This window comes from Neolamprologus multifasciatus, chromosome 15 (genome assembly GCF_963576455.1).
Source record: "Neolamprologus multifasciatus chromosome 15, fNeoMul1.2, whole genome shotgun sequence".
Lineage (NCBI taxonomy): Eukaryota > Metazoa > Chordata > Actinopteri > Cichliformes > Cichlidae > Neolamprologus > Neolamprologus multifasciatus.
Genome location: NC_140453.1, coordinates 33,845,872 through 33,867,904, shown reverse-complemented (window position 1 = coordinate 33,867,904; position 22,033 = coordinate 33,845,872). Strand labels below are relative to the sequence as shown.

Below are 22,033 nucleotides of genomic sequence, written 5' to 3'. Positions count from 1 at the left end.
TTCACCCCGTCAGTTTATCCCTGATTTACATATTCTCCATTGTCATACTTAAAAAAAAAAAGAGTGAAAATAATCAAATCTAAATGTCACAGACATACATGCCGTGTGTTTTGGAATATTTTAGCTGCAAGAAAGTAGGGAGTAGGAGTATACCACAGCACCCATAACATACGAGGTAAGTTTCTGATTCACCAGATAAGGCAAAAAACCCCAAAACATTAGACGTTCACAAACAAAGCAATTAACCGTCAAATACGTTGTAACCACACAGAGTGTTCATGCACTTAAGCAGGACACCGGGTTTCGCTTTGAGGGTTTAAAGTAAAAACAAACTGGGTTGGTGTAACCCAGTGGTGGATGCCAGGAATATGGTGAGATGGAGGCAGATTTGCTGTGGTGACCCCTAAAGGGAGCAGCTGAAAGAAGAAGCAGAAGCAGGAAAGGGTTGAAATCACAGAATACACTGCACTTTTTCACAAATACTAGATCAGTGAGAATATTAAGAACATGACAGGTGCAAGTCTTATAATCCAGAAGTGTTAAAAGTATTAAATCATGAATGCATACTCTGGCCAGCTCTTGATGAGCTTAAGGAAAGAGCATTAATATAAAAGGTTATAATAATAGCACCCTTGTGGTCTCTGTGTGCAGGGTGGCCTGAAGCAGACCTTCATTCTCAGCTTGAATGATTTCCCTAATGGAAACGCAGCTCCAAACTCAGTGACACAAGTCAATACATGATAGGCGCTCAGCAACACTACAGTGTTCCAGCAGCTTTGAATTGCAGAAGAATAAATGTTTTTTATGAGTGCTGGTTGCTAATACTGGTCGAGGAGTGGGCCATTTCTCTGCCTTGTAAAAGCTCTGAATGCAGGCTTCTCTTACTATTGGTGTGTCACCCATGTGTCTTTGAAGTGCTTTATTGATTACAGTTAACACCCACATAATGGTTTAGGATTCCCGAATCCACCATTAGGTCAGAGGAACAAAAGGTAAAAGTGTGGACACTGCCACTGATTTTTGAAGACATATGAGAGATTGTGTACATATAGGTTAACAGATTGAAAGGACAGCAAAAAGGGATCTAAGAGGCAAACCTCAGTGAGGAGGTTTCTCCCGCATAGAGAGAAAGTTTACAGCTCCCAACGATACGATCGGATATCCCTCTTGGACAACGAATGTCGTTATCGTGATTTAAACAGGCCTGCATGTAAAGATCCAGAGTGATTAGATCTGGTCAGCAGGTTGTTTTCTGCTGAACCGATGCTGGCTGGCTGACAGGTCATTCTTTCTCACACAACCATTCTGGGCTATCCTTTGCATTATTAAGTCAGGGAAAAATGGCTCTCCCTTGTTTTGTGAAACCTGACTTATAACAATAAGCCATCTAAGCTGCTTTTGAAAATCAGTGTTTGATGCTAATGCTTGATTGACACATCTCATGTCATATTTTGGATCTGTTTTAATCTGTTTTAATCTGTCATCTTAAAAAAATAATCATTTAATAACCCCTTCTGTTTATTTTATTAAAAAGTATATAAAGATAAAATAGAATGATAATAAATAAAATGTAATACAATAACAATAGCAATAAGAAAAAAATAATTTGGATTTTTTCTACATTTGCAAATTTTATTCATCAATATTTTAAACTATATATTAATTTCGATTGATCGGCTATATATGAAATCAGACAGTTTCACACAGTTTTCATAACTTTCATATTGTGGCATAAAACATTTTCTTTATACTGTCACCAATACTCTGTAGTATCAAGGTAATTCACAAAAGCCCAGAACATTTTTTTTTTTTTACTTTAATTCACATTTTCATAATCATGACTGTAATATTTAGGACACAGAATTTGCCCCTGCAGTGTGACAGATAAAGCTTTTGCCTTTGATTAAATTAATTCTAAAGACAATGAACTTTGGTTAATTAGTAATTTGCTCTTTTTGAGGTTTTGAGTGAACTGGAAATTAACCTCTTAGTTTCTAAGGGAATTTACAGCAGAAAAAAACATTCACAGAGAGGTCTTAGATTTTCAAACCAGGGTGTCTTGTCTAAGTTGCTGCTATCTCTGAGATACTTAGAATGTATCTGAGACTGGCCACAGCATTCACAGTCAGGATCTAAGGTGGACATCTACAGAGCCCCGCAGGGGACATGGGAGAAAAACATTAAGATGGACTTTTGCGAGATCTCGCAAAACAAACTCGGGATCTCGGGAGGCACCAAGATGGCGGCTTGAACAGTCGTGTTTTTTCAGGAACTCCAAAAGACCGCAAAATTTGCTAAGTAACTTTATTCTCTTTCCACTCGAACTATAACTATGGATGCCCAAAAGGTTATTAAGAATGCAAAGCTGCAATTTGTGCCGTCAAACCCCAATGTTAAGATGTCGTCGCATGCAAAAGTCAATGACCATGGCTATGCTAGCACTGAAGCTGCCAACGTGGGCTTAAACAAGCGAGAACGGGGAGCAGACTCGGCGCCGCCAACTCCATCAAAACAACCACCAGAGGAGAAAAGAACAAAATCTTCAGAGAAGGTAGATGATATCTCCAATAAAACTATTTTTGAAGCCATTCTGGGACTTGAGAAGAAATTTGAAGTACAACTGGAAGATATCAAGGAACAAAACAGACAAAATGTGCAGCTATGGTTGCCAGCTTGGCTAAGGCTGTAGACTTTAATGCTGCAGAGATAGTTGATTGCAGACTGAAAATTGTTAAACTGGCAAATGCGAATGAACAGCTGCTTAAAGAAAACGAAGACTTGAAAAGAAGAGTGAGAGAACAAGAGCGCTACCGAATGGGGTGGTGCCTAAAGCTGAAAGGGGTGAAGAAAGACAAAGACGAAAACATTAGAGTGAAGGTTTTGCAAACGCTTCAGTAGATTGCCGTTGATATTGTCCACCGCTTAGGGAAACGAGTTGATGGCAGAAACAGAAACATCATTATTCTATTCACACAAAGGCGAATTAAAGAAGAATTGTGGAGGCGCACCAAAGATTCTTCAACCTGCAAGCAAGAAGGCATCAGCTTCGCAGAGATGTTGACATACAAGATCGACAGCGGCTATGGCCTCTGGTGGAGGAGGCAAGAAGTGCGGGTAAACGAGCCTACTTTCGTGGTCCACATGCCTTCATTGATGGACGCAAAGTTGAGGAAAGACAGGAGAACTAAAAATGACAAAAAACTGAAATAGTGGAAACTTGTTCGAGGTCTGAGGAGCTCAGCATTTAGTACTTTTTTCTTTTTCGTTTTTTTTTTTCACATGGTGAGTGATATTCTGTCTATAGTTCATGTTGAATGTTAACATTTGTTTTGGTTCTTTAAATGTTAGGGGTTTAAGAGAATCTGTTAAAAGAAAAGCCTTATTTTTGTACTGCAAAGGTAAAAAATAAAACTGTATTTTTCTACAAGAGACTCATTCAGCTGATAGTGATGTATCTTTTTGGTCAAACCAATGGGGTAGCAAAATCCTGTTTAGCCATGGCACAACGAGGTCGGGGGGTGTAGCAATTTTATTCAATAACTTTCCTGGGGATCTTGTAATACAACGGACTGACTTGAATGGTCATTGGTTGATTGCTGTAATGAGAGTTGAAAGTTTGTTTTTCATTTTAGTCAACGTATATGGATATAATAATGAAAGTCAGAATAAAATTATGTTAGAAGATATAACTTTAAATATTTTTGAACTTAAAGGTCGATACCCTACGGAATACATTTTAATGGGTGGTGATTGGAATATGACTCCTGATGAATGGACTGATAGATGGCCCTCAAGGACAGGTAGACCACAAAAAAATTACCTAATTATAGATTTTTTGATAAATAACAATTTGACAGATATGTGGAGAGTAAGAAATCCAGGAATTAAGAGCTTTTCCTGGTTTAAACCAAATGGAGCTTGTAAATCTAAAATAGACTATTGGCTAGGAAGTGACAACATTCTTAACCACACTGTAAAAGTTGCGATGTCAAATGCACCTCTTTCTGATCATTGCTTTATTGAACTATGCTTAGAATCGGAAATTAGACAATCAAATAAAAGAACTTATTGGAAGTTCAATGCCAAACTTTTACAAAATGAAGACTACTGCAACATAGTCAAAAAAATTATAAAAGATATTATGGCTGATCATCTAATTGTAGGATATATCAGTAAATAAGAATTCATTCAATTCAAAATTAGAATTTAGTATTCAATTCAGTAAAAACATAAGTCAAAAGCGAAGAGAATATGAATGTAAATTATTCCAAGAAATTACTTATTGCTGTAGTAAAGATGATCTAAATAGCCAAGAAAGGAGTAAACTTATGGAGTTGCAAACTAAATTAGATCAGCTCTACCTAAATAAAGCAGAAGGAGCTTTTGTGCGTTCACGGGCCAAGTGGATTGAGGAGGGGGAAAGAAATTCCTCATATTTTTTTAATTTAGAAAAGAGCTGACAGAAAATAAATTTTATATCTTCCTGTTAATTGATGGCATTGAATGTGACGACCCTAAAATTTTGGAGAATGAAACTTATACATTCTATTCCAATTTATACTCCTCACAGTTCTCCCAAGCAGATTGTGATGTCTTTTTTGATCAAATAGATAATCTGATCCCTAAAATTGATGAATCATTTAAGGAATTTTGTGAATCTGACTTTAGAATTGAAGAGTTAGATGCATCTGTTAAGAAAATGGCGCTTAATAAATCCCCTGGTCCAGATGGGCTTACAGTTAATTTCTTCCAATTTTTTTGGGAAGACTTAAGGGAAATTTTATTCAAAGCTATACTGGCCAGTATTGAAAAGGGAGAATTGATGTCTAGCATGAAACAAGGATTAATTACATTAATTCCTAAACCAAACAAAGATAAACGACAATTGGATAACATAAGGCCCATAACTTTATTAAATACAGATTATAAAATTTTCTCTAGCTCAATTGCAACAAGGCTTAAACAAGGGGTTTCAAGTATAATTAGTGAGACACAATTAGGGTTTTTGAAAGACAGGAACATTCATAATAATATCAGATTGGTTTTAGACTTACTGGACAACAATGATCTAATTAGTGATGACAGTTTTATTCTTTTCTTTTTTCGATTCAGTAGAACATCCTTTTATTTTAGAAACACTAACTCGATTTGGATTTGGGGATAAATTTAGGAAGATAATATATATACTGTATAATGATATAAATAGCTCTGTGTCGTTAGGCTAGGGCACTGGTAAAAGACTTAGCGTCAAAAGAGGAATTAGGCAAGGGTGTGGAAGCTCTCCGTTGTTATTCATAATGGTTGTGGAGATGCTCGCAATTCTAATTAAAAATAGCAGGGTTGCCGGAATTGAGATTATGGATAATTTTTTAATAATTAGTCAACTTGCGGATGACACTACTCTTTTCTTAAAAAATGAACATCAGATTCTCCTGGTAAAACAATTAATCACTACATTCTCAAAAGCTTCAGGCTTAAAGTTAAATTTAAATAAATGTGAACTATTGGCATTAAAGGAGTGTCGTTCACAATTACTGTACGGTATAAAGGTGAAGAAGGAGTTAAATATTTGGGCATCACAATTTCAAAAGATCACAAAGTCTTAGAAAAAGTAAATATTTTAGATAATGTTGACAAATGTAAGACAATCTTATATAAGTGGTTACAAAGAGACATCACAATTTTAGGAAGAATATTATTAACCAAAATGGATAGTTTATCTAGATTTATATATCCAGCTTACTCTTTATCAATATCAAATAAAGTTATTAAAACAATTAATAGCTTGAATTTTAATTTTATTTGGAGGAATAAGTGCCATTATATATCTAAAGATGATTTGGTTAAACCATACATTGAAGGTGGTGGAAACGCAATTGACTTTGATATAATGAATGGTGTTTTAAAACTTAAATGGTTAAAATCCTTCCTAAATAATCCACACTCCATTTGGTTTTTTATACCAAGTAAGGTCTTTAACACACTGGGGGGTATCGATTTTCTCCTAAAGTGTGACTTTGAAATTACTAAGCTACCTGTTAAACTCTCTGAATTCCATAAACAGGTCCTTCTTTATTGGAAAATGTTATTTAAACATAATTTCACTCCACATAATAGCCCAATTTGGAACAATAGATATATACTGATGAACAGAAAATCTATTTTTATTCAAGATTGGTTATCAAAAGGTGTTTGGGCAGATGAGGAAGGACGTGTTCTAGGACATCAAGATTTTTGCCAAAAGTTTAATATCCAATGTTCTAAAAGTAAATTTAACCGGGTTATAAAATCCATTCCATTGTCACTTAAAAACATAGTTGTAAATGATATAATATATTCTGACATCTCCCCCAAGTTAAGGCAATTATATATAGATGGTATTCGATTTTGTGATGTTAAATGCAATAATAAGTTTCTAAGATCTTCATTAAGGAGTCTTTATTCTCCAAATTTACTTAGACGTAATTACATATTAAAAGATTTCCAAAGGAAAGAAATTGAAAAAATAAGAACTGCTTATATCACCTTCCCTATCCCTCCTAAAGGGAAAGAAGTCCAATTTAAAATGTTGAATAAAATTTACCCGACAAATAGACTCCTTGGTGATAGATTCAAAATAGAAACTGGTAATTGTGTATTTTGTGAAACAGAAGAGGAGGATTTGGACCATCTATTCTTTTTGTGCAATTTTATACAAATATTTTGGTTGGATTTTCATACCTGGCTTTATTCCAGTGCGATTCAAATTACCCCATTTACCTTAAATATGATAATGTTTGGAGTGTTTTTGAAAGAAAAGAAAGCTAATTATGGTGTTAATGTGTTGTTAATCTTGTGCAAACAATTTATACATAAATGTCGTTTTTTTAAGACCAAACCAACACTAGCTTACTGGAAAAACGACTTAAACCTGTTGGATAAATCTTTGACCTTAGTTAAAAAGAAAAAGGCTGCTTTTTTTGTTTCCTTTGTGGAAGATTTTGATTTAGTGAGTTAATAATCTGTTAAATTATGTGACCCCATCTTTATATTTTCTTTTTCCTATGTATGAAAGTTGCTAATATGTAAGGAATGTTTATTCTCTGAATGTGTAATATATGGTGCATTTTGTTTGTATGTTAATATTACTAATTAAAACAAACAAACAAACAAAACAAAAACTCGAACGATAGAATTCTATCGTCCAATAACGATATAAACCACAAAAATGTAACATTTTCTGTAAATTCTGTGAATCTCGGGCAGCTCAACTTGCGGGAAGTGTTAGAAGTGCTGGAGTCGAGTGTTTTAACAGATGCATGAAACTATACATTTTTAGACATAAGTAACGGCCGCCGTTTTCTTTGTGAGTATTTATTACACAGCGTGCTGCGGGAAAAAGCCTGTTCTAACGTTTGAGTCTAAGGTTTATTTTTTAGCACCTGGCGGCTCTTGTTTACTTCTCATCCGTAAATAATCTGCTCTTTCACGTGATTCAGTTTATTTTGAAAAATCTCAACAGGATCTTGAGCTTTATTGTGAAAGGCTTATGTGGAACATAAACAAGCGGACACGCGATGGTGTTACCGTCATTGTTGCTAACCACAACGCATAAACCACAGGCGCTTGTCCGTCTGTAGTGTGGTTATATAAAATATAAGAGAAAGAGAGACGTTTAAGAAATTAATATAGCCACTACAGTGACCAACAAAACGATGAAAAAATATTGCCGTAAACAGTTTATTTTACGACACCACGAAACAAACGATAGCGTAAAATGAAACGATAGACGTTTTTATATCGTCATCTGATATATATCGTTATATCGAACAGCCCTAGTTCACACAACCTGCACCTCGACGGAGTTCCTGTCCTTTTCACATAGGTGTATTTACCAGTGCACCAAGGGCCCAACACCAAAGCAGAACACCATCAAAGTGATGTGAATGAGTTGCATTTTGAAATCCAAGATGAGAGATGTTTTATTGATGGATTTATTGATTGAGCTCTGATTCTGATTAGTACATCAGTAATTATTTCCTATAGAAATGTTCTTGAGTGTGCTGCAGTAGAGTAGGAATAGATGACTAGAAGTAAACTTACTGCATTAGAGTAAAAAAGTATGAACAGTAAAGTTTCTTTACTTTTCTTGAAGAAAACACAACTCGATTACAGATCAAAGGAAGACACTGACTGTTTAATAGTCACGCTTACATTAACAACTTTGATCATAATGAAATATAAGGACTTTAAAACCTTGAACTAATGTAGATGAAGCTTAGAAAGGTGGAGCAAGTGAATAATGAGATGTGTTTCATGTGTGTTGTAAACTCGATGTATTCCACATTCCAGGCTTGAGTGTAATATTTCACCAGCTTGCTGCTTGTCACATCTCTCACCTAGACTTGAAGCGATATCATGACTTCCTTTTAGTTGCTTGTGACACATTATAAATTGAAGAGAAACATGTCGCGTTGAAAGGCCTCTACCTTGTCGGACTGGTTTTCTACTTTATCTGAACAGCAGATGCCGGGCTGGGGCTGCTGTGTGGCATCACTGTGACAGGCAGCCTTGCCAATGAGCTAGTGCCATCCAGACTCATTATTTCCCACCTCAACCTACTTTACTGCCTTGACAAATATATGTGTCTTGCACTGTCCATTTCTAAAGGTGGCCCTGAGTTGTCTAACCTGTAGGCCAATATACATACAGACCAGTTTCAAAACCCTGTCTTTCTGATGGATTGGCTGGTGTTCTTGTGTCTTGGATGATAATTATCAACCAAGCATGCCAAAGTTACCACAGTATCTGCAGAGATACTAAAATAAGCAGTTCCTTATGGAATTTTCTCATATTTTGTCAATCATATCAGACAAAACCAAAGATAACCACAGCCATCTTTAAAAAAAAGTACATTTTTAAAAGTACAAGCGAGACACGATGTGATTAGTTAAATAAACCTCTGCCAGATTTCTTTGTAATGTGTGCATTTCATGACATTCCTGCAAAGTTGATGTATTTGCAAATGTCACGATGTTGTGATATTAGCTTTGTGCCACACTTATGGCCCTGTCAGTGATCTTGTTTCCATGGTAACAGACTTGATTTTCTCTTGATAAAGATAACTAAGAAGAACAGGGCATTTGAAACATGAGATTTACTTTCTGTTTTACAATTTACAGTCTCATTTGTTCAAAATGTCAAAATGTACCTGCATTTACCAAACAGACAGTTTAAGTGCTTTAAAGCTGTGCACGTTGGTGAATGTGTTTTTTTGGTAGCTCGATATACTACAACTGGTAGTTGCACACAGGGACTACCAGCTGTTTGACAACCAATAAGGCACGATTTAACTGAAGATAAAATGGCAAATTTATAACTGATTTACTTAGGAAATTAGTACTTGTATGTGGAGGAAAAGTGTTTGCTTACAGTGTGCTCACACACTGTCTGCGTGCACAGCAGTTCCCAGTTGCACGACAGATACTTTTGATTAAGGAAAAGGCAACATTTTTTCTGACAGCGAAACCTCAAACATCAACTGTATCCCTGTGGAAGAGCTTCACTCTCAGTGCTTCACACAAAAACTTTGCCTCGTTTTCTGCACACTCTCAGTTTTACTGCCACTTCTTCTTCTTCTTCTTTTTTTTTTTTTTAAAGTACAATCCGATCGGATGAACTCTCCTCCTCTCCTCTTTTCTTCTGCTTTCTTCTGAGGTGAAGGTTGATAGTTACTTTCTATTTTTAGCTTGAGCTGCATTGCTTTTAAATTTTTGATTCTTTCACTCAGATGCATTTTTTTTTTTGCTCATGCACAATGATTCTTTAGCTTTTTCATGTTCACTGGCATCCCTCAGGGGATGAATATACGACAGTTGGAATAGTTTGGCAGAAGTTTTCTTAACTACAGCTAACTGTGTTCTGAAAGTTACAGCAAAGGATCAGAACTCAGAGCTGTGATATCTCACGAGGGTGTCTGTCACATATGCAAGGATTGGTGTTACACACTTGCTGAGTCGCTCAGTGTGCCTGAGTGCCATGTGCTGTGTGTTATGCTTGAGAGGGTTTTGAGAACATGCCCAGATGGTGCCGTCTTCCATTTGCTTCTAAAAGCAACTAGTGGCTTCATGATGGCTTCAAGCAATGAAGTACTGACCACATTTGCTTTTAACGAAAACCCGAGACTGACAGCTGAGTAGACGTCGGTTATGGAGACTGTCTCGTATTTTTCCTGCTACGGATAGTATACAACAAACAACTTACTTTCAGTTTAAAAAACAAAGAAATTAATAACAAACTAATTCCAAGTCAAAAATATTTATCTTTAATATTTATTAATATTTAATATGTACCCTTCAGGATTCTGAAGGTTAGGGGTGAGTCAGTCAGCTGCGTTTGATCAATCGGATAAAAGGTGTGAAAGACAATGGACTCATCAAAGTTTCCATCTATCCATCCATTCGCTTCCGCTTCTCCTTTTCAGGGTCGCGGGGCGCGCTGGAGCCTATCCCAGCTGTCATAGGGCGAGAGGCGGGGTACACCCTGGACAGGTCGCCAGTCTGTCGCAGGGCCAACACACAGGGACAGACAACCATTCGCACTCACATTCACTCGCACATTCACACCTAGTGGCAATTTGGATTATCCAATTAACCTATCCCCACAAGCTCATCAAAGTTTGATTTTCAAAAGCAAACTTTGGGGAAGTGTGCCGAAGACAATGGATGATCGTGAAAGGTTGAAGTAAAGGTGTATATTAATTTTCACACATTTGTTACAACCTCTGCATTTTGTTTAGTTCTCTTTTAACTTCAGAGTTCAATCTCTATTAAGGAAAAAGAGGAGAAAAAAAATGAAACCCTCTTTGTAACATGACCCTCAGAGCACTGAGTACATCAACAAGTGGCTACTGAGAGAGGAAGAAGACACTTATGGATCCCTCCTTCTGGCAACAGCTTCATTAATCACACTGCCCGATCGATGGCTGCACAGGAAACGGGCTGCTCAGTGCTTCCCACCAACAAACAACACAATAGATTTTTCCCTATTCCATCTCTCACTCGTTGTATCTTTGACCCATCTTTGTCTTTTTGTGTTTCCTTTCTGTTCATCTCCAACAGTGAGTGCCCTGATGTTTCAGATGAAATATTTAAGATGATAATACTGACTGTGCTCTTTATTCCAGAGTGGAAAGTTGTACTTCACAGTATGTAGTGCACATTAGAGTATTAACTGAGGAGCAAGTCTTTTCCCGATCTTTTACTGCATGCCACCACCGCTGTCAGCACCTTTGTTGAAGATGCTTTGAATCCAGGACACTGTGCTTAAAAATAGAGAAAGATACAGTATCACAAGCATCGTAATTAAACTTGTGGATGCTTGTCAACAAAAATTACGCCCATGTACTCACGAATTCAATGCCGTGGTTTCATGGTTTTAGTTTCATAACCCTCATAAATGTGCCATTGTGCCATAACACGGATAATAGTGCTTCTTGTCTGCTGATTCTATCTTATCCTTTCCTGGTGTTGTGGATTGTCTCTTTCCTTCAACTCAGATAAATGTTCTGGGTCCCAGAGCTCTCCGTTGAGCCATGAAGTATGCCTGATTAATTGAAAAATCTAAAGAGATAAAGACCATACGGCTGCTAAACCAATGATCGCAAAAGGCAATGCAGAGATACATGCAGCAGTGCTGAGGTAAAAATAGGGGTGACACAACGTGTTTCAAAGTGAAGGTGAAGGCTGAATATTTCAGGAGTGTCCAAATAATTCTACACTACAACATATCACTGACTATAATACTGGACATAGCACACCAATGGTAACTGACAGGATTGGCCATGGGTGTTAGAGACAGACTCAAAGCGAGGAGGAAACAAATACGAATCTTAGAAAAGCTACTATTTCTCTTTGAAGTACTGTACATTTGGACAAAAACGAGCAAAACATACATTTTGTGCAATAAAACAGTACAATGTTAACAGATAATGATGTTGGTATTCAGTTTCACACAAGCAAGCAGAGAAGACTCACTCAAAAGTACCAGAAAGACAGAAGATATGTACACAGTAGTGAGTGTGTCCTTCCATTGTGCCACTAACAAACACTGACATGATGGCTGCACAATTCTCTGTCAGCATTTTGCCTTTAAGTTTTCAGTGGTATTTAGGCACATCGGGCAGCCAGAGAAAATATTCTTTACTTCAAGATACTCCAGCAGATCTCAGACCCATATGGTCAGACATCGTCTTGTTAGAGAAAAACGCCTTATCTCATCAGGTAACCGAAAGTATGTTTGACAATGCTCCCCTTGTCCGCAGTTCTCTTCTAGGTACTAGGGCTTCCTCCTAGAGTCTGTCATGCATGCTAGGTGAATTAGTAACTCTAAACTGGCCAGATGCATATGAATGTGAAAGGCTGTCTGTCCCTTTGGTATAGTCTTGTTATAGATTAGTCACTCTGCTTCTTGCCCTTTGACGGCTGGGACAGCTTCAGTCAAGCTAACACCCTGAATTAGATAAGCAGCAGAAAAGGTATGGATGGATAGTTGGATGGATTTTTAAGATCAGTGAATAATATCATAAGACATCATAATCAAATACATGGAGAAATGTTTGTACATTCTTGTTTTGGTGTGACATAGGCCCACCACCTGCAGGAGGCGCCGTAGGGGTCAGGTGCATTGTATGCTGGGCGGCGGCCAGAAGTGGAGGCCCTGGCGGACTAATCCTCGTCTACCAAGACTGGCAATTGGGACATGGAACTTCTTACCCTTAGAGGTAGGGCGTGAAGTTCAGCTCTCAGAGTAGAGCTGCTGCTCCTACACATTGAAAGGAGCTAGTGGAGATGGTTCGGGCATCTTACAAGGATGCCTCCTGGGCACCTCCTGGGTGAGGTGTTCCAGGCATGTATCATCGGGAGGAGGCCCCAGAGCAGACCCAGGACACGCTGGAAAGTTTTATCTCTCAGCTGGCGTGGGAACGCCTTGGTGTGCTGGAGGAGGTGGTTGGGGAGAAGGAGGTCTGGGCTTCCCTGCTTAGACCCGCTGCCCGCGCGACCCGGCCCCAGATAAGCGGAAGAAGATGGATGGAGGGATGGATGGATGGCTGGCTGGATGGACAGAGTAATATCATTTCTGATTTTGTCTTATACATCATATCATGAGTCAATATTATTTAAAGTAGTTTCCTTAATTACTCAGTGTAATTTCGGTGGCCACACTACTTGTTTAATTTGAATATTTCACTTCGTCTTTCTTCTTCTTGGTATTTGTGTTCTTAGTTTTTATTATACTGAAAGATTGTGCAGCAAATAAAGTGGATTTGTTCTGTTTAATTAATTATATTTATCTTAATAAACTAGATCTATGTACCCCTAAACATTAAAGCAATACTTAAAATTTTATAATGTTTAAATATTAATATATGTAATAAAACTGTCTACTTTGCTTTGCTGTTTAAAAGACAGCCTGGAGGTGACTCTACTGAAATTAACTTTTAGGCAAAAGATTCATAATCTTATTATAAAGGTCAAAAATGACCTTCCAATGGTCTTGCTATCGTGCTGCCTTTATGTAATTTAAGCTCCCTCAGAAGCTCTGCAAACCCCTGCAGATGTGAAAAGAATGAGCCAATAATGCGAAGATACTGAAACAATTCAAAGACACATGGGAAAGGGTTGATCAAAATAAAAAAAGTGGGCTGGAATGGAAATATGTTCAAAGCAGCAACCTCCTGCTGAGACACCTGTGTGCTGACAATGATCTGGGCAATCTGCAGTTTAAAACGTTAGCTGGATCTTTTGGATGAAAGATGGAGGATTTGACAAGCCTTTTATCTTCCCTGGTTTAGAGTTTCTACCAAAGCAATGTAGCAGCTCATCTGTGACACGAATTTTAAGATGGGACAAAGGCAAAATCACCAGGGTGTCCACTTGTGATCTGGCATCCACTTGCCTTCCCTCATCTCCCTGTACTTTACTACTCTCATTAATCTGCAACCCAGGAGGAGTCTTTAAGGTAACACACATGCAGATACATGCTGTCATCCTGTCACGGCTGCTTCCTGTTGTTTATATACGATTAAAAAAAAATCCATCCTCTATGTGGTATACCTGGAGCTATGGTCACATGAGGCACAGTGTGGCTTACATGCAAACTCAGTAAAGCTGGAATATTTCAAAAGGGTTACGTCGAAGAAAAGCCGAAAGGTTTTAAACAAAGACTTTTTCCCATGCCCCAAAGTGATACTTGAAACTTCTCTGAGGAGAATGTGCCCCTTCTACTTATATTCAAACACAACAAAACACCGGGGGACCAGAGTTAAGAAGCTGTGTACAGAGCAGGGGTTTGACAGCAGGAACTGTCAGATGGCATCTTTATTATGTTACATGAGGAGTCCTGGAGGACTGCACAAGCATCTGTTTCCCATCTTTGCTGCCACTATAAGCATCCAGAAATCAACCAACTTTACCCTTTTGACAGAATATGACATAGTTTAGGGAAACAATTGTGCATTGCAGGAAAATGCATTGGGATTGTATTGCCTTGGCTATATTATTGAATCATAGTTGCACCTCAAATCCAAGCTCCAGGCTTGAAGAGACAAAGAGGTGGTTATACAACAACATATATTCCCACGCAAAGCACATATGGTATCAAAGCTAACTGTTTGTAATGACTAAATCCTGCTCATTACACATGGGGAGGTTAAAATTAACCAGCTTACACAGTTCGATTTTTGCACTTGACTGCACTTTGGTTAAATGTTGGAAAACTGACTTGGCAACCTGGCTGACCATTTGGCATGCTTGGCGTGTTGTGTTAACAATAATGCAGTAATGTGAATCAACCATTTTCTGTGTGACTTTATCAGTCTGTCACATCGTGGTGGAGGAATTTCAACCCACTCTTCAGCTCACTCAGGTTTGAAGGGATTCATTTAAGCTTAAGGTCCCACCACAGCATTCCAATCAGCTTGAGGTCTGGACTTTGACTGGGTCATTGCAACACCTCGGTTATTTTCCTTTTCAGACTTTTAGTTGTAGATTTGCTGGTGTGCTTGGGATCATTGTCATGTTTCATCACCCAAATTTGGCCAAGCTTTTGGTGTTGGACAGATATCCTTATAGTTGGCTTTTATAAACATTGTGTTCATGGTCTCCTTACTGCACAATGCCCAAGGATTGTGCAAAATCATGTCCACCGCCTGCACCATGCTGCACAGTTGTTTTGAGCTGTCCATTATGGCCAAGCATCTCTACTGTCTATCGAAAAGAAATTGTTTGTTTTGATGCAACCTTTTCAGCTTCTTAGTTCTTACCAATCATTTCAAAATCCATATTTGTTTGGTCTTTTTCTAATTGTACTGTCATGAACATTTAACATGTTAATTTATGCATTTCAAATTGTCAAATGCAGTTTTGCCAGTGCCTTATTCCATTTGAAGTAAAGTGGAGTACACCCTGGACAGGTCATCAAAAATGCTAGAGAGTCAAATGGAGAAAGTATGTCTTTGTAGAGAATGAAATTACATTTTTAAGAAAAAACTTCTCTAAGAATAGCCTCAAAATTCAAGTTTAACACAGATAAGATGTGGGATTTCAGGTTTCAAAGGGATAGAAATAATATCCATACATGCGACTCATAAAAGGCACCTGTGCTTGGGCTCCTGCTGCGAGTGTTTTCCCTGCAGCTGGCTGAAGATCATGGAGCAGGGGGCCACTGGGGGTCCACATCTGGAGTGGATACAATGTATATCTTGACAAGCAACTTTTTTTTAACACATTTTAAAACATTAACAAAAATTCCTCATTAAATAAATAAATAGATAAAACAAATATTTAAAAAGACAAACGATGGCAAAATCTGGTGAGGTTTGCTGCTACTGATAATGATACATATTCTATGCAGCATTGAAATATGCATAAATTGTGGATGTTCGGATAAACAACTAGATATGCCAGTCAGCTAGGCATCACCTTAAGCTTGATTTTGAAAAACTGAACTGAACCTCTCTGAGAAGCACTTTCTGTGCAGCTATCTGACACATAATATTGCTTCCTGCACGGTTAACTGTAACAACAGGCTGTCCAATAAACCCCTTCTCCATCTGTCCATGCGATGCACTCATTGACTGTATAAAAAATATAGACTTCACCACAGTGAGGCTGAAGTATCATCCTCAGGTCACAAAGTGAATATTTTGGCTTTCACCACCTTGGTGCTTTGAAACCTGACATGATGACTGAACTGTAAGAAAAGTCAGATTCAGGTACAATGTAGCACACACTGCTGTTCATAAATTCAGCATTCACAGTTACTAACCAAACAATTGTCTCACTAGTATTATCAAATATTTCCATTCATTCCAATCACAAATTATGTATTATTGTGTTGAAAAACAAAATAATAATATTTTTTAAGTGCCTTTAATAATAACCCTTTTAGTGACTGAGATATAACACGTGTGGCGTAAACACATATAAAACCCCAAACTCATAATCACCGTGAACAAGATTACACAAAAAAGTTAAATGAGACCCAGGGACGCACACATACATACTTTTATTGCTTAACTCCCTCCCAAATATTCTCATTATTTAAGCTAAATTCCAGATAGAGATATGGTAAAGCTTCATACCTTAGTTTAGATCGGTACCTTTTGTACAAAACGAAATTCCTTTTGCTCTTTGTAAGAAATTGTCAAGGTAGCTGTGTCTGAAACTCAATTTCTTTATATTTTCTGGGTGTTGTGACTTGCCTGCTCTACAGGGGAGAAAAAAAAACGTTATAGATTTTTCTCATGTTGTGCTTATGGACAAATAGTGACAACATCAAAACAAACAAATACAACTTGGAGCCACTTACTGCCAGACAAATATTTCAGAATTGATTTGGTGCTCTGTGCACTGTAGAAGACTCTAACTCAACAAAATACTTTTTTTTTTCAGTTTCATGAAGTTCAACAAAAATAAACTGCACTGCCAGTCCTTCTGTTTTGTTGTTTAAAGCTATGTATGTGTATTGAGTGTACATTGTTGATGTGCAAATGACTGACTGAGAAATATGGAATTTTGTGACCCATTTAAGGCTCTAGTAACAAATTTTTCACCAGGAATAGCAAAATATAGACTATGGATGGTAGATTGCGCTTCTCTGCTGTCATGAGCAAATCAATAAATGATTCACCAATAAAAAAAAAACAATCTTTCTAAAATTTTTAATGAATAAATATTAAGTTATGATTATATTGGGAAAAAAAGGCAATGGATTAGAAATGACAATTCCTCTATTGGTGACATTTGAGTGCAACACTACAATCATATAAAAAAATATTTCTAGGCTTTGGGTGTCCTTTTTATGACTTTTCTTATTATTGGACTGATTAATATTTAACTATCTATGGTAGAAGAAACACTTTTTTTTACTGACAGCAAAATATATTTGCAATCATTCAATTTAACCCTGGAACTGACAATGTAAAATATTTTACAAAATATTAGCGCTGTGAGCGTTAAACACGTTAATGCCTCATCACGATTAACGCAATTAAATTTTTTTTAATGCAATTCTTAATAATTGTTATACTGTCTCTTATTAGTTCCACCAACCAATTCCAGTTTAGTCAATATTTGCATGATGGAGTCCAGAATCCAGAAAAACCTCTTCTTGTTTTCGTGGGAACTCTTTTTGGTTTATGTGGTTCTGTTTCTGAAAAACTGACAGACTGCTTGAGCACCAGCGGTTTTCAGAATTGTATCTTTTTCTAGAGTCTAAAACATCTGAACGACGTCTCTTATTTAAAGAATAAACTTTTGTCTTCTGGCTGGTTGGAGCTTGGACAAGGAAAAATACTTTGGATTTTTAGCAAGTGGGTTGAGGCAGATGAGGTGACTACTTGAAACTTCCTCATCACCCTTAACATATCTTTGGGTCATTCAGAACACATAGCATTCATGTGCTTTACTTTATGGATGACTTAAATAGTAATTCCTCAACATTTGGAGAGTTGCTACTATTAAAACCCTGCAATACTATTGAAAATATGGTTTTACACTAAACATGTAACTAAATGCGTGATCTTGCTGCATCAGTGTGCCAGATAATCAGATTTCTGTCTAAATGTGCCTGGCTTTGGGCACTGTAAATGGAAGTTACAACACAGTCTCTATAATTTTGATTCAACACACCCTGATTGGGAAAAAAAATTGCTGTATTCTGTTGAAGTTACCACAGCAGGGGGAAGATCAGACAGCTTAAATGTTGACTTTCAGTTAATCATGGCTGATGAAATAGGTATTCTTAGTCTTATAGCTCTCTGCATCTAGCTCATCAAAATGGAAATGGCTGATTGAAGTGCAGCAAGCATACATTTCTCCTCTGCTTATGTTTATAGCCAGGTATTCTATTGTATTCTACAAGCATTTCAGCAAATTGTACGCTTTTCTACTGGCCCAAAATCTGTTTATGTCTCTTCCAGTCTCCCATACTTTCACCCCACTAGTTCGTATATATTGCATCATTACAGAACAAGGTTGATCATATTCAAAGATTTCTGGTCCTGCTCCCACTTCATTATTTCTTGGTTTAAGCTCAAATATCTCTGTTAACTGTCTGTAGTATAGGACCACATAAACTTTTAAGTGAATTTCTTGACGTGAGTAAGTGAGTGCTGTAGCTCCATGTTTAAAAAAAGGAATCCAGCATTTCAAATTATTAGACTACGATGATTAAATTACTCTTTAAAAAAATATAAATCTCTCAATACATGCAACAGAGATGACTGCAGCATGTCATTTATCTTGTCTTCCTTCTCTCACCCCAACCAGTCTCAGCAGATGGCCCTCCCTGAGCCTGGTTCTGCCAAAGGTTTCTTCCTGTTAAAAGGGAGTTTTTCCTTCCCACTGTCGCCAAAGTGCTTGCTCATAGGGGGTCATATGATTGCTCTGTATGTGTTCTTGTAGGGTGTACCTTACAATGTTAAGTGCCTTGAGAAGACTGTTGTGATTTGGTGCTGTATAAATAAAACTGAATTAAACTGAACTGAATTGAATTGAACTGCAGCCTTGAAAGGACTGTCAATGAAAGTCCATTCAAGAATTCAGAAGATCTTCACAAGGACCGGACTAAGACTTGTGTTAGTACACCAAGCATCATTGGGAAAGGAGCTACAACTGTCACATTCCTACTATCAAGCCATTCTTGAACCAGAGACAACATTAGCTGCATCTTAGTAGAGTTATCGAGAGCAAGAGCTGAATTGTTGGTCAGTGGTACAAATTCTTTTCAGGTGAAAGTTTTTATTTAATTTGAAAATCAAGGACCTAAAGTTTGGGGGAAGATGGGAGAACCACATGATCCAAGGTCTTTTGAAGTCCAGTGTGAAGCATTCGGGAGTCTGTCATGATCTGGAGTACCATGTCATCTGCTGGTGTTGGTAGTGTGTTTTAATCAGGAAATATTCAGATAATTTAGCACTTTGCTCACTGTAAATGTAAAATATCTGAAAGTTTATCTTTTTAAGTGTCTTTGTGATATTCTAGTTTTTTTTTAGATGCATTCATACTGCTACTACTACGGCACATATATTGATGCTACTATTATAATTATCTACCGATGCTACTATGGGGAACTCATTATTATTCTCTGTTCACTGTTTGCTGTTTATCATTCCACAGTTTAGGAGGTCAATGTTTATTTGCAGTGGTGTCTTTGGTACACTTAAACTAATCCTAGTGGGATTCATGCCTCATGAGAGCTGTATAAGTTAAACTGATAATAAATCCTTAGCAACTAAAAAGTTGCTCTGATGGCCTGTTGCTAAGCTTCTCCAAGGCTTGATATCGCTTTCTCTATAAATAGGTTGATGTCTGCTGAGGTCAAACAGTTTCATTCAGCTCACTGAATACAAAGTCAGAAGCCAATTTATTGCAAGTAAAGCAGTAAATTTACAAGATTTACATTTCAGTCATTTAGCTGGCATTTTTTTTCCACAGTGACTAAATGAGCAAACCAGGATTTACTTTCGGAACGAGAAATGGATAGATTTCACAAAGACTTTGTTTGCATTTGTCTAACCTCTTTTTTCCCCCTCAAAGTAAACACAAACAAAACTTATTTGATCTATCAACCTAATGTTCATCTATTCCAAAATCATACTCCACTGTCATGGTCCCAGGGTTTTTAGGACTGTTTGTTGTGGTCTCTTCTTTGCTCCTCATCGCCAGGGCAGAGTCTGGCCCTGGTCCTCGCCTCATTGTTCATCTGTCAGCCTTCTCACCTGTCACCTGACATGGATGATTACTCACCTGCCATCCATCATCATTGACTGACCTCTGTTCTGATATACTTACTCTGAAGGCCTGATGTGCAAATATTGTAGCTTGGTAGGATGTGACAATTTAAAAAAAAGAACAGATATAGTACCTTATTTTGGGCAAAACTCAGCTTAAATCATTGAAGTTTATCAATTCCGTTAGTGTGAAAATGCCAATTTAGTTGGATGGTCTTCACAGTAATATTTTGGGCAACTTTGTTGCTTTCACCAGTCAGTTATGTTACCAGGCTTCTCCGTCATCTTGAGCTGTGAGTCCTTCATCTATAAATAGGCTTATTTACTCCAGGGTCAGGAAACTATCTTCTCTTTTGCTTTCCAAGCAGCAGTTTATTTTATAATTGGATTTCTCTCTCTTTTTTTCTTTTCACATGAAATCAGCTTTATTTCACACTGTGTGTACCCTTGCAGCATCACACCAGTAACCCTTACAGCAGTTTTGATTGGCTCTTTATAAAATCAGACAACCATCTGGTAGCTTCCTAATGGACTTTACTATAGCTTTGTGTTGCTTTTTGTCCTGATTCTTAATTTGAGGTGAGGGACAGACGACTGGAGGTCCATAGTGCGTCAAACAATGATTTTATTAGAACACATATATATATATGCGGGAAGCCGAGCACAATCACTCACACAGCATCGATCTTCTTCGAACAATAAATGGGGTGTCATATATATACGAAAATAGTGCGTCACAAGCAGATAATCAACAAGCATAAGTTCCAGTAAGTTTCCGGAAATCCTAGGACATATTCTAAAAAAGATCAGTTCCTTCCTTTGTTCCTCCACTATCGCCAGATGCTTCCTGTTATTTCACTTCACTTATCTGTGGAATTAAACTGTCACGTATGCAGGTACAACTTGCAGTTTTGAGCAAAACATAGTACATATGTATGTGCGCAGGCACTCTGTGTGTGTCCTGACCTCAGTGCATGACCTTACTCGACAAACAAAGACATTACAGAAGCATACTTCCTGACTCCGTTTGAGTCATGTGTTACCAGGCAGACTCCAGTGCAACATGAGGGCACACAGGCCTTTATTCTATTCCTATATAATATGTGGTGAATTGTAAGCATGTATGCAGTCTTTCATTAGCCCAGTAGGTATGCCAATTGATCGATCAAACTCACGCTGACCGAAGCTTCCGACCCTTATCAACTGAGCCTCAACTCTTTAATTAGCACAAAAATGCAATATGTATATAACCATTTGCACAATAGTGAGTGACTTCATGTTAACATATATATATATATAGATACAGTCCATGCGAACACACACAGATGTTAACATACTTGATTAAAAATACATGGATTACATTTAGCTCTAATATATACTTTTTATACGTGCATTTTTTTATAAGATATACAAGAAATATGTATGTAAATATGTAAATATGTATATGTATGTATAACGTGGGCTGCTTCACTATGTCATCTATGTAAAACTGTATCGCACAGATATTGAATTACAGCATTAGCTGATCCAAATGATCGATCGGGGTGTCCTGTTACAAGTGCAGAGAGTCCTGTCCTTCAGAGGCTTTAGCCAAGGAAAAGGACATGCCTTTTCACTATTCCAACTCCAAGGGTCTGAGGTGGAGCCCAGAAATAATCATCTCTGTGGCCTTTTGTGCACTCAGCAAAACAAGATGGGGAGTTCATTTGCCGTGAAAATTTATATCTCCCTTTTCCTTGGCTTCTGGTGTTCTCCCTCCCC

General features: G+C 37.5%; 1 long non-coding RNA gene across 1 annotated transcript in view; it reads right to left on the bottom strand.

The window, feature by feature from the left end:
* Nucleotides 1–21,498, bottom strand: part of LOC146502492 (uncharacterized) — a 117,589-nt gene extending 96,091 nt beyond the window's left edge. The window contains exon 1 of the long non-coding RNA XR_014869547.1: nt 21,266–21,498. This is a non-coding gene — a long non-coding RNA (uncharacterized LOC146502492). The remainder of the gene's footprint in view (nt 1–21,265) is intronic.
* Between the last annotated feature and the right edge of the window lie 535 nt (nt 21,499–22,033).